This window comes from Haemorhous mexicanus, chromosome 2 (genome assembly GCF_027477595.1).
Source record: "Haemorhous mexicanus isolate bHaeMex1 chromosome 2, bHaeMex1.pri, whole genome shotgun sequence".
Lineage (NCBI taxonomy): Eukaryota > Metazoa > Chordata > Aves > Passeriformes > Fringillidae > Haemorhous > Haemorhous mexicanus.
This window is the reverse complement of record NC_082342.1, coordinates 91,218,652-91,231,948: the sequence shown is the minus strand read 5'-3', so window position 1 is coordinate 91,231,948 and position 13,297 is coordinate 91,218,652. Positions and strand designations below refer to the sequence as shown.

The following is a 13,297-nucleotide window of genomic DNA, read 5'->3' as shown; positions in this document are numbered from 1 at the left end:
TCATGCTTTGATATTAGCCTTTCCATGAGAAATCTCAACACAAATCTGTTTAGCTGGGTGATAGCCAACTGGACATTTGCTAAGTATGAGGAAAATTGTTCAGCTGTAAATGCTTTGACATAAACCAAGTGTTTTTATCCACAGACTATCTGGGATGTTTATATGAGTGGCTGTTTAGCAGGTCTATGCATTTTAGTGGCATTGTTCCTTCAGCCAGCATCTTCTTTTGACAATACTTGCTTGATTCATCCCACTGTAAATTGTTTCCATGCACTTAACCTGATGGCTCAGTACTAGATGGCTTCATCTCTCTTGAAGGCTGAATCTGTTAAATACTGCAACTGCTTAGTACAATGTGCCTTTCAGAAATAAGTGGGATCAGTACAGCAATGCATATCAAGTGTCCAACATTGAGTGCCTAACTTTGGCTTCGTGATGCCTGTTCTTGCTTGTTCATAGTGGGGAGTCTGGCAGGCCTGGGAAATAAATACATGTTCAAAATGCTTCTTTGACTAGGTTATCAGTGCCTGGTGAGATGGATGCCTGTGGGGATAGCTGCCAGAACTCAACCCTAAACCCAAATGCACTGTTCCAGTTTATAATGCAGCTATTCTCTTTTCCTATAGGCTCTTTTCCCTGCTAAACTGGTGTCAGGCACACAGCATTTCTGCTCATGTGCACCCCTTCTTACAGTCCTTCCTACAGTTCTCTCATCTCACTGCATTTGAGACCAAATTTGCCGTGCCCAGAGTACTTAATGAAATCAGACACTTTGCTATGAAGTTGTCATGAATAAATGCATATTGCCCACACTCAATACTTTCATTTTACAGTCTTTCCTGTTTTTTTTTTTAGTTCTGCCCCTATTCTTGACGAGATACATGAGCCTACATCTATCTTGTAGTAGTGCATCACCTGCCATACCATGGTATTAACTTGATCTGCAGAGTGAGCTTTTGCATTCCTAATAAATATATTTGTGGAGAAGAAGCAGAATTGCTATTCTGGGGGGGAAAATCCAAACCCCAAGGCAAACAAACAAACTGAAACTGCTCAACTCTCCAAGATTATGCAGAGGATAAAATCCAGCTTCTGGGGCAGTCTGCAGGCATACACAGAGACACGGGCAGGCAGTGAGTGCCTGTGTGACAGGGAGCTGGAGCGAGAGGAAGCCTTGAAACTTAAACTCCTCCTGCAGCTCTGCATCTGCTCTGAGTCACTGGTATGACTCACACTGACAGTGTTCACGTTAGCTAGCGTTCAGATGGAGCAGCTCTGGCAGCAGAAGAAGCAGGTTTTATTATTGATTACCTGCTGCAGCAGACAGTTGCACCAAGATTCATTTTTACGAGCACAGATGAAACAGAGGAGGCTCTGCTGAGCACTGCTATTATTAGTAGTATTGCTTTCTTAAGGTAAGAATGCCTGTTTATTTAAATATGTACCAAAGGGAATTTGGAGCTTGTGAAGTCTGAATTACTGTTGCTGTTATCCTCAGAGGATGCTGATCTTTGGAGCTGCGTTGCTGCAAAGCTCTCTCTGGGCTGTTTGCTGTGCCATATGGAGAATCATATGGCTAATGGGCAGTGTGCATCCTAGGAAACAAAATAACTACTTTCTCATTCATTGATGTTATGTAAGGCATGGCAGCCATGTTAAGGACAGAAGACCTCTTTTGAAGAAACAGTGCTGCTAGATGGTAGGGCAAGGAGAACAAGGAGTTTTTAGGCAGCTCTCTGTTCTGTGGAGGGTGCTGCAGTTCTCTAGTTCTTGCTTAATGAATTTCTGTGTCAATAGAATTAAAAAGCCAGTTGTATTTGAAGTAGCAAAATAATTGTTTACCTTTAGAGTCACTGTGTTGTTTTGCCTTCAGCATTCAGGTTGGGACTGTGCATGTGATCTGTGCAGTGCCTGGATGTAAACAGTTTCTTCAAATACTATAAGTGGTACTTCCAGATATTGGGGTGATTTTCATCTTGTGCCACTAAAAACACAAATGTCATGTTCTGGCAATTAGTAATATGCAAAAAATGAGATATATTCTAGTTAGTGTTGACATATGCAGAGTAGGTATAACATTTGGTTATAGTTGCTTTACTGCTATTTTACTCACTTTAGTGCTATAATTTTAATGTAGGTTAGAGTGGTATTGCTTATTATGCTCATGTAGAGTCCTCTTGAGTCTTGAGCATTTGCTATATTCCCCACAAGAGATTTTATAAGCTAGGGATTCTGGTTTTGAACTGCAGTAGTGAATTTATCCTAATTTATTTTTTTCTTTTCTCCTCTTTTTTTCCCCCCCATTTATTTTTTATTTGCAAAGCAGTATCCTTTTGAAGTATGGTGAGGTTGGCAGTTGCTTTCAGTAATTAGGGAGCCAGATCACTTGTGTTTGTTTTCAGAATGAGGGAATGGGGGTATTTTCAAAACCTGATCATTTCCTAGATTGCTTTCAGGTACTTGAAATTACCACTCATTTACATGTAGAATGTACACAAAAGGGACGACTGTCATCTTCTCTGGAAGAAATACAGTGCTGTAGTAATAGCATTTTAAAATGACAGTATCTTTAGGTTCTTCTTCTGTATGCTAGTTTATAGCATTTACTGATGGACAGTGTTTTCATTGCTATGAATTAAACAGATTTGGTGTTACTCTAGCTTTGATAATAGATTAGTTTTCTTAATAAAATGGAAAGTAAGGTCTGTTAGTGCATTTGTAGGATCTTTATACTTCTGATGACATCCAACTCGGAAAACTACAGTGTGAGAGGGAGAATTTAAAACAGTGTCTGTCATTGATTCCCAACTCCCAGAGGAAAAATTTTGTTGACTAATTTTTATAACTTGTGTTTCTGATATTAAATATGTCTCATGTTACAGCATTATAAATGCAAACTAGTTTAAACAGTGTTAGGGTTGGGTTTAGGACTGTTCACTAACAAAGTTCTAGCATGTGACAGTCTCCTTCTTCTCCCAGATCCAAACAAATAGAAATAAAACATTCTTTACATTCCGAATTTTTCTACTGATTTGTATCTTAATTACTGTTATTTAAGATTGTGTCAGAATTTGGCTTAAAAAATTGCATTTAAGTATGCATTTAGGTAAATAATATCTGTGTTAAGTGCAAAGTAACCAGCTGCATTTGCTCCTTCTGTGGAGGGATTTCACACTAAGTATAACAGGGCTTGTCAAAGTCTGCTCTCTAGGCACCCTGAAAGCTGAGTTTTGTTACCTTAAGATGGCTTTGTATTAGGTTGTAGAGGTAACACGTGGCAGAGGCTATTTGGATTATTTCGCTGGTACTTTTTGGCAGGACTTGAATTGTGAGAGTTCATTATATCCTTGGCCTTTCTTTTCTGTAAACCCAAACAGAAGATCCCAGCTCTCTGTTCCCCCCTCCTGTTCCTAACCTACAGGATATCACAGCTGTTTTTCTCGTCTCTGCATTACTACAGAGCCATGCTTTGTTGTTTTTGCCTTCTCTAAAGCTTTCATGAACTTCCTGCTGAAATTTAAGCCCCTTTTTTGATTCTGACTTCAGCTGCTCAGCTGTGGATTCTCTCCCCTTGGTAGGTTTTCCACCTAGGAAAGCCTTGAATGCTACAAAGCTCACGTAATTCAGCACTTCCCTTTTGCTCCTTGTGCTGCTTGTGTTCCAAACAACAGGTGGGGTGTTCAGGTTGTCCTTTATTTGTTTCTTCCTTTGTAAAACCTCCTGCTTTTTTTTTGGTGGCTTCTTTTGTGGCCATGCTCTGCATTACTCTGAGCCCTTTTTCAGCCTTCTGGCAGCTGCTGGATTAACTGTGATCTCTTACATGTTCTGCTCTCTCAGTCCTTGAGCAGAAGTTTGAAAACAGACAGTGGCATCATCCTTGGGCATGTTGTTCTACCTCTCCCTGCCGTGACAGCAGGAAATGGCTGCAGGAAATAGAGCTGTTGCTGTGAGTAGTACACAGAGAAATGAGGACCCTAGAGAAAATAAAGCATTTCTCCAAAATTCTTTAGTGGGAGGAAGCACTTACTCTCCTATTTTACACAAAAGCTGCATTAGCAATGATTTATAACTAGCCTTGCCTGATGAAGAACTTAGGGGAAATCCAATCCTGTCATTGTAATTAATTTAATTTATGTGAGTCATCTTTAATATGAGTGATATTTTTTTATTGTATTACAGTTTTAGCTAATGATCAGCCCCAACTGGACCACTGCTGTATCAGAAGCTGAGTTTTACACAGAGTAAAAGATGGCTCGTGCACTGAATAAGGGTTGATATTTTTTCCCCAGAAAAAATGGTTGCCATATTTTCTGTGGTGATATGCTGGTTGACATTCGACTTCCTGATAAAGGACTCTGCAGTATATGAAAAAGCAGCATCTTGGTGTTTGTGTAGTACATCCTTGTCAGACAGCAGCACAGCATTTCTGTTTTCAAATAGGAATTTGAAATCGAGGGAGGGAAAAATTGTATTAGGGGGTTTTGACAAGTTTCTGTTTCTTTTTTTTTTTTTTTTTGCATGTTTGAAATAAACCCGTGTAAACTGGAGTTCTGTTGGAATAAAATCCTTGCATGTGAGCAGTATGAATAGCAGCATTTGCAGTACTGGACCATCCTGTTTGTTGGAGAACTTCTCTTTTTATTTGTGTAATTTTTAGAGATGACAGTTTTTACATGAGTTATTTTTGGGGTCTTGTGCAAGTGTAAGCATCTAGAGGGCATCTCCTTGGCCCCTTTGGCTGTTTTCTGAAGAACTCTTATTATAGGGATTAGATTTGTTGCCTGATTTAAAAGAGGAGGGGTAAAGAGTAGTTAAATCTTTGTGTTGTTTCCTGAAAAGCTCTTCACTTAATCCTGGAGCAATTCAAGCAAGGGAACACAGAATCAGACAGTGAACACGTCCTGGTTGCCCTGGAAGGCCTGAACTGTTAGAGAGGCTCCCAGCTCATTGTGTTGCACCAGCTTTTGCATCAGGCAGAAAAAGTCACAGTCTCATTTTTTGTCTGTTTAAACCTCCCTCTGTGTATTTTGAAGCTTGTGCTGGTTTAAATAAAGAGTGAATGGTACAGCCTATACTCTGAGGATAACAATGATGGTCCTTTCATTTGCCTTCAGGGTTGGGGTTTTCACTTGACTTCATGACTGTAGTCCCCCTGTCGTGCTCCAGAGTCAGAGCCAGTGTAAGGACGAGGAGAGTTCATTTTGCTCTGGTTAAATGAGGTTATGGCCTGGATTATGATGGCATGTTATTTCTGTGCAGAATTGTCCTTGTATTTTATAGGGATGCAGAAATCTGGGATTAGCTCTGTTTTCATTTCAAACTGATGCTTCACCTTTAAAGCAGCAGAGTACCTCTGTCTCCTCTGCATGAGCTTAAGTAAACAGCACCTAATTGGTGGGTTTGATGTCTCACATAACACTGAACTGACCTTCTATGTTCAGGTGAAACACAGTTTAATGGGAGTAGGTTCATGATCCTTAATTCAAATTTACTTTTTAGATAAATACTTGTTAGTTCCAGATGACAAAGCAGCTACAGGCAGAGGTGAATAACAGAGCATGGAGCCTGCTGTAAAAAAAAAAAATAAAAAAAATAGACAGCGCTGCAATATTCTAGATTGCACTAAATGCCAATAACTTCATCCAATTTCCTGTGTGTGGTAGGTGAATGTATTATAAGTCCCAGATTCCTGAAATACAAACTGCTATAAAAGATTTCTTCTGTCTCATTTCAAAAATAGACACAACTGGCCTGACTTTACAGAGTAAGATTTATTTTTTTCCAGGCTTCAGTGTTATTTCTGTCAAGCAGTTGGAAGGGCTTCTTCTGAGGAAATATGGACCAAAATGGTAAAATTTTGATTTGTGTAATGCACATACAAGGACATGAAATAAATAATGCCATGTTGACAGTGACCTCTGTTGTTTCAGGAGAATTTGGAAGAAGAGCTCTTTTGAGCTCTGTATGATAGCATGGTGGATTTGTATGAAAAGGATTGTGTCACAAGTATTACTGTCATTGAATATTAGCATCATAGCTCTAAATACATGACATAAAAATGCATGCAACTGAGCTGGCCAGAGTGAGCTCTTTCTGTCATAAACCCTCTCTCAAATGTGGGTGTCTGGGAAAAGTTACTCAAATTATTCTCTGTTTCTGAAAGAAATAGATGACTTTCAATTGTGTTTTGGTAAACAGGAGGTAGTGAGTAATAGGAAGAATGTGGCCTTTGTGGTTTTGCCTGCATAGGGAAGATTTGTCATCATTGTCCCATAGCTTTGTGGATTCTGATGAGAACATGATATTGTAATGCTGACACTTTTACAGAAAACTGATTTTACACAGGAAAGTTGCTTGGAAAAGTGACTGCTCTTTTGCTGGTACATGGTAAGAAAGGCAGATTTTGCTGGAATGTAGTAAGAGAGAGTGCACGGGCATAGTGGAAAGAGATGAGCACCTTCAGGGTACAGAGAGCAGTGAGAGGGGGGGCTTGGTTGGGCACATTGAAGGATAAACCTCCTTTTTCACAGTGAGAGTGTGAGCGAAACAGCTTCTTTTATGTGTGGAAGTGAGGGAAGGCTGCCAGTGCTAATGTGTGTGTGCTCTGAGGAAGAGAGGGGTTTGTCTTCAACACCCATGATATCTCCATTCTGACTTCCTTGTAAATGCTTTGCCTTTTTTGGGGGGGATGCAAATATTTCCTAATACCTCGGGAAGGACTGCATGTTCTTTTCTGTGCTTGTTACAGGGATTTATATTTCAGATATCTAAACATCACCATAGTCTTTAATTTCATGGAAAATCAAAATGTCACAAGGGGCCACTGGTAAGATTTTATTGTGGGCTAGAAAAAATTTGGCACAGGTAAGAATTGTCTCTTTAAAAACCAGGGGTGTCTTTAAATAGCAATTAAATGTAAAATTTAGCAGAAAGACGAATGGAGGACAGAACACTTTCCAGAGAAGATCTGCTTAACTGGTGTTATTTTTGTGATAAGTAGGAGACAAGAACTCTTGTAATTTGACTCAATTTGTGTGAAGATTTGATCCCCCTTCCAGTCATAAGCAAGGCATCCAGGATAAATGGGAAGAGCATTTTCCTCCTAGTACATTACTTTATTGTCACTAGCAGCATTTACAGACATCTAAAAGATTGCTAGGGAGGTATATGTCAAATAGGCATTTGGAAGGGCTGTGGTAACTGATGGAGGAAGAATGTTACAGTTTGCAGCATTTCTTTTTGAAAGTATGACATCTTTCCCAACTTCCCTAGAGCTTGCATTTTTTCCCCTGTTCCTTTGTGATTCAGATTACTGGAAAAAAACTTTCACAGTAAACATGACCATTTGTATGAGAAGTGAATAATGCAGCCTAGATTTCTCCATATTGTACTGTATGGTTCATGGCTGGAGTGCCCAATGTTCCCATTTACATGAGCTCTCAAGCTGCATTTGGGGGCTCATAAAATGAACATTACAAGGCCAGTGCAGTAAGGAAAACCCATCTTAATGTCTCAGCATCTTGGGAATTTATGTAAAACTGAACATCCTCAGAAATTATCAGTTACACTGCATGAAGATAATTTCCAGCCATTGTTCCTTGGATGTTTAGTTTTACTGTGAAATATTATCTAGCTTGAAAACATTGCCTCCCATGATAAAAAAAGGGAGAGGCATTGTGGGCATTTGGTAGCTGAGTAAAATGTGTCTTACTGTGACAAGGATAGAATAAATGAAAGAAGAGAGTAGGAATTTTAGACACTGGACACCATTCATTTGCTATCAACACTATTACAAAATTGTTCACAGTTGGTGCACCATGGTCCTGGGTGTCACCTCATCTTTTTGCATAAGCACATAGCAGACTGTTGGGTCAGTAATACTTGTGAAATCAAACCATGTCTTCTCTTTAGTATGTAAAATAGAATATGAAATGCAGGATCTACTTGTGCAAGCCACTTTGACCTTCAGACTGTCTTTTGTAATCTTCTCTTCCTGGCTTCCCATCTTGCAGAACTGCACTCTTTATCAAGACTGACTTTGTGGAGGTGTGTATTTGACAGTGTTGAGGAATGGACCTAATGTTGGATCATGCTCTGGTTTCTGACTCTGTGTTCAACTTGGGGAGGTACTGCTGTGTTCTATGATTTTCTTTTCATAAAAATCAGTTGCAGAGCAAGGTAAATTGTACCTGTGTTTCTGCCTGACAAGGATCTGTGACTCCTTCGGGAACACAGCCTATCACTAGGAATGTTAAAGCACTGCTGCAACCAAGTGATAGAATTGCAGACATGTGTTTTACTTCTTCACAACCAGGAGCTGAGAATTGATAAAGTTTTAATGCTGTGTACATAATGTGCACAGTACAGGTTGCATATATAATGCAAGTGAATCTGAATTAATTCTGAGGAAGTGACATGAAGACAAGGCATGTTTACTGTTTTCCTGGAGGGTATATTTTGGTGTAATGGTGATAGTATCTTGTGTAAATATTGCAGAAAGAGGCACCATATTGATCACAATAATGATTTGCTCAGAATGAAGTGAGTTTATCTTCTTTACGTTCGTTTCCTGTAAACTGGTATTTCAAAATGGGGAATGAAGAAAGAGTCCAAGAAATAATATATTGCAAGAGTTGCAAGAGAGTTGAGACAATGCAGTATTTTATTTGCCCCAAAGCAAAGGAGATCAGACAGCACAGCAGGACACACAGTATTTTCTACCTTCTGTCTGCTAGAAAAAGAACATGTGCTGCCTGTGTTTGTAGGCTGATTATTGGAAACTCGAGCCTCTAAAATGTGTTTACAGGAAATATCTTCTGAGCTACACTGAGTCTAACAACTTGCTTTGAATGATCATTAGTTTGCAGCTCTGCTTTCATGTGGCTCATCCTCACCTTCTTGTCCACTGCAGAGGTTCTTGCTCCTCGAATTTGCCAGTATTATCAGCAAACAGTCCTTCCCCATCCTGTGCTTGTTAGAGAGCTTTGGTTTTGCATTGTACCTTTTGCAAAGGGTTCTGTTTTGCTCTTTTTTTTCTGTCCAAGTGTTCTGGAGAGAAGTTGGGTGGGGTGGTGGAGATTTTTTTTTTCTTTTGCTTGCTTTTAATGTGGTGTATTTGGATTTTTTTTTTTTTAAGATGTTTAGGTTGTACCAACATGTGCCGATTTGCTGACAGACAGAGGGGAAAAGTGAAGGCAAGCAATGGGAGACAGTAGTTTAGATTGGCACAGCTCTTGAGGGAATAGCACATCTGTTGGACTGAACCTGGACAAAAGCTATCAAGGCTAACCTCCAGTCAAAGCAGCTCTGTTTTTCCCTGATTAACTAATAGACAAAATCACACCTGGTGTCATGGGTTGCAGGTTCCTTTCGGAGGTGTTGACACAACATTTAATTGCAAAGGAAAAGTGTTAGTTGTGCCTTCCTTCCTGGAATGATTTAGCTGCTATCCAGTGAGTCAGAAAGAAGGAAGAAGGCAACATGGAGGAGAAAGTGAGGCATTTCCAGTGAGGGCATGTATACTCCCTGTTATTTTTATGTTTGGTTTTTATCACACTGATGTTTTTCTACAGAAAGTAGTGTCATCCACTTCACTTTCTGCAACACTTTAGAATAATGGTGTAGCAGATTTAATGGAGAAATTATGTTCTCAGTTTATGTGGTAACCCTGGATGCAAGTATAAGTGACTGGGGAGAGAAAAAGCCTCACTATATATAATTTCTGTACAGTGAAGGATCTGAATGGTTTTAAAAATCTGGCAGCAAGCTCTAAGGTTTGAACTGCCATCATCAGTCTATTGCAAAACAATTTCTGAATGGTTTTAATTAAGCAAAACCATGCTGCAGTCTTTAATAGAATGTGGTTTTTTGTTTTTTTTTTTTTCCTGTAATGAAGCTTTCTTAATGCAGAAGGCCAGAGAAAGAAAGCAGAACATGTAAAGAAGATGGTCCTTTGGTGCAGTCTACAGTAGTACATTACCACCCTATGCTATGGTTTTACTGCTATTACAGGGAATATAATTTAAAAACTTTACCATGTAAGGTGAAAAAGGCTTGAATTGGTCCCCAGTTAGAATTGTTCTTCTGCAAGTGCCATTGACATCTCAGAGTGTAATACTTGGGCATGTGCTGCTGGTCTTCAGTTTAGTTGTTACAACTAAAGCTGCCCTTTGACAGTTCTTAATCAGGTACCAAAGGGCAACAGAGCTGCAGTGCAGTTAAAAACTGTGGTTGTGTCAAAGAGGAGGACTTAAAGACGGCCTCTAAAAATGTAGTTGAAAATGCAAAGTTGCTTTCAGAAGGGGGTGCAGAGCAGGAGGGCATCTGCCCGAGGTCAGAAGTTGCAGAGAGATTGGTAGGGGTAGGTCTGGCCTTCTCTGCAGAAGTTGAAATATTTTTTAAAAAAACCTCACTGATGGGCTGATTTTAAAACACATCGCCAATCTCAGCGTTGCTTTGCAAGATGGGTGTGACTTGCTGGAGGTAGTGAACAAGTTAGGAACATGGAGCTTCCTTGGCAGCAAGGAAGCTCCATGTACTTACTAGGTCACATTGTCTCTTTTACAGATATGTGAACTAAGCCACAAAGCTGAAAAGGATTTGCCTGTCTCCACAGAACTAACCTGGTTTTTGTCACAGTATTGTATATAGAATTTTTAGATTCTTTCATCATCTCTGCCGTTTTAGTTTCTTCCTTTAAATTAAATAAATAATAACTGACCAGGTTTAAGTTTTATATTAGATGTCTTGAAGGTGAAGGTGGTACAGTGTATTACAGGATATTAATGTAGTAGGTCCAGAGTATCAGCCCTTGATCTTGTGACTGTGACTGCCTTGACAGTAGCCTGAATGACTTGCCTTGAATGACTTGCCTTGACAGTAGCCTTCATGGTGTCTAGGAGCTTTCACAGCACTTGCCCTGCTTTTAGAGTGGAAAAAGAAAAAAATAACCATACTAAATAAATACAGTTGAAGTTATAAAGAATATTAAATTGGAACTTTGCAACTGAATAAAATATATTTGCCAATATAGAAATGACTTTAAATAGCAGATGACTTTTTTTCCTGATAACTTGCATATCACAGTTACCCCCTAAAAGAGCTCCATTTAATGTTAGATGTCTCTGTCCTCATGGAGGACAAAAAGCCAGGATTAATTAAATGCTTTGTAACTTCTCATCTGAACTGATGTGAGCCTTGAGTTTGTTCTGCCTTCACCTTGGACAATGAAAAGAGAACAAAATCTAAGCTGCTTTGCAGGCCACTTCTGTGAAATTTTGCAAGAAATTTTAGATGCTTTGCTTATGAGTCCATGAAAGCCCTGGGCTGCTTGCAGTTTCCTGAGTTGTTAAATCTGTTTTAACGTTGGGGTAACACTTTATTATATGAAAAACAAGGTTGCCCTTGTCTAAACTGTCTTTTTTTCGTTGGTATTATTCAGCTTACATTTGTTACTTTGTTAACATTCTGTTTATCTTAACACTCTTTTCACCACAGTGGTGAAGCCCTTGTTATGTATCTCTGAAGAGCAAATTGTAGCTCATCTCAGCTTCCACTTTGCTGAGTTTAGCAGTGTTTTTGCAGAAGGTGGCTCTTCCTTGTCTGCACAAGCCTTTCTCTGCGTGTTGCAGACTGAGCTGGATGCTGTTCCGCTCATTGTAGCAAGTGTTCCTGACTTTCTTCATTGCTGCTGCTTGTAGCCACAGGAGCACGTCGGCTGGTACACCCTAGTGAAGTAGCTCCCTTTTTGTGGCTGTGTTTTCTGACTCGAAGGCCTTCTTTCTTCTTGTTTTTTATCAACTGATAAGCTCCCAATTGGTAGCAGAAGTTCTTGTTAGTCTGTAGTGTGCTGTTTTATCTTAGTACTTTTTAACTTCTTTCTTTTACTTCAGTTCTGGCTCTCCTTTGTTAGTTTTGCTGTAAGCTGATGAATTGCATCTTGATTACTGCATCATGGATTTGAACACGGCTTTATGTATGAATCTTTCCTGAATTTAATGTTTTGAGGAGTGCTTTTCTTATGAATGCATTTTTTTTCTGTGAATTAAGGATTTACCTTTCTTAATCTTACTGTATATTGTTGCCCTGTGTGTACATTTTAATAGAGAAGCATCTTCCCCACATAGGAACCTGTTGACTTGCCACAGTTTTGTAGAACCACACTCAAAGATTTCTAACATGCTCTGTTGAAGCAAAATGGTAGATACTTTAGGTTAAAAATTATACTGGAAGGCATGCTACTTGATAAGTTCATGTTTTGACCTTAAGATAAAAAGTTTGATCCATAGAGTTATTTCCTACCTCACAGTTATACAGACTTTGTTCTCTAAAAGCAAATAAGACGGTGAAGGTGTGAAACTGATTGAGCTATTTTGTTTCAAATGATAGAGAAGTTATGTTATAAAATGTTAACACTCAGCATTTTTTACAGGTTTTTAGTTCGATTTAGTTCCTGTAATTATTACTTACTGCCCTGCTCTCCCTGCCCCCCCCCCAAAATCCTATACTACTAGCTTGTTTATATGGATTGATTCAGTCAGAAATAATTTGTGCTTTTTATGTCTTTCAGACTTCATCAAAAAAAGAACTGAATACACATGCTGAATTTAATTTGTGAAAGGTGGAGTAAGGTAAGATAATTTTAGTGATTACTACTGTAATGTGTGATGATCTGTTGGCACTGAAGGCAAAGGTTCAAAGATTCATCATAAATTAGAGGCAGAGAAACTAAAAGGAACTTTCAGCCATGGAAATAAATGAAGCACTGACAAGATCCAACATTCTGATAGTAGTGGCATGCTTTTACTGTGGTTTGTAGTGTGAGTAGTTCATTTTATTGGCCAGGGGTTTTCTGTTCTTTCTTGGATGCATTGCCCGCAGAAGGTGAGGAAGTTCAATAGCTAGTGACAGTATGATATGTCTGCACTTAGACAAATTATGTGTTTCTGGAAGTCTGTGAGATTTAAAGTACAGCCTATGCTGAAAGGCCAGTGTTTGTTGTCTGTTTCTACCGTAGGAACAAACCAGTCTTTCTTTACTTTTTCTCCTTAAACATGCGGAGATGATGAAGAAGGCAGGTCTGCCTGTCACTGAGCATTGCTGTGGCATAGAGCAGTCTCCTTCAGGATGGGATCTGAACCCTGCTGGGCACTTCACAAACATTTGTCAAGTATTTGCTTCTCCACAGTGAAAGAGCTGCTTTATGTCCCGTGTGTGGCAGGGTGCAGAGGCTGATGGTCACATTTCTAGGCCCTGAGAAAGAAATCTCTGTCCAGGTGGGGCTCCTGTTAGCAGAAGT

The 13,297-nt window shown here is 39.4% G+C and overlaps 1 protein-coding gene across 18 annotated transcripts in view; it reads left to right on the top strand.

Moving 5' to 3' along the window:
• INPP4A (inositol polyphosphate-4-phosphatase type I A) overlaps positions 1-13,297 on the top strand; it is a 112,081-nt gene that overhangs the window by 28,102 nt on the left and 70,682 nt on the right. For 14 of the 18 annotated variants that reach the window (XM_059839472.1, XM_059839467.1, XM_059839471.1 and 11 more), the window contains one exon: positions 12,569-12,629. The gene's annotated coding sequence lies outside the window, so the exon portion shown is untranslated. Of the gene's footprint in view, positions 1-1,244; positions 1,416-5,785; positions 5,850-12,568; positions 12,630-13,297 lie in introns of those variants that run through there. The other 4 variants (XM_059839474.1, XM_059839470.1, XM_059839473.1 and 1 more) reach the window with 2 other exon arrangements.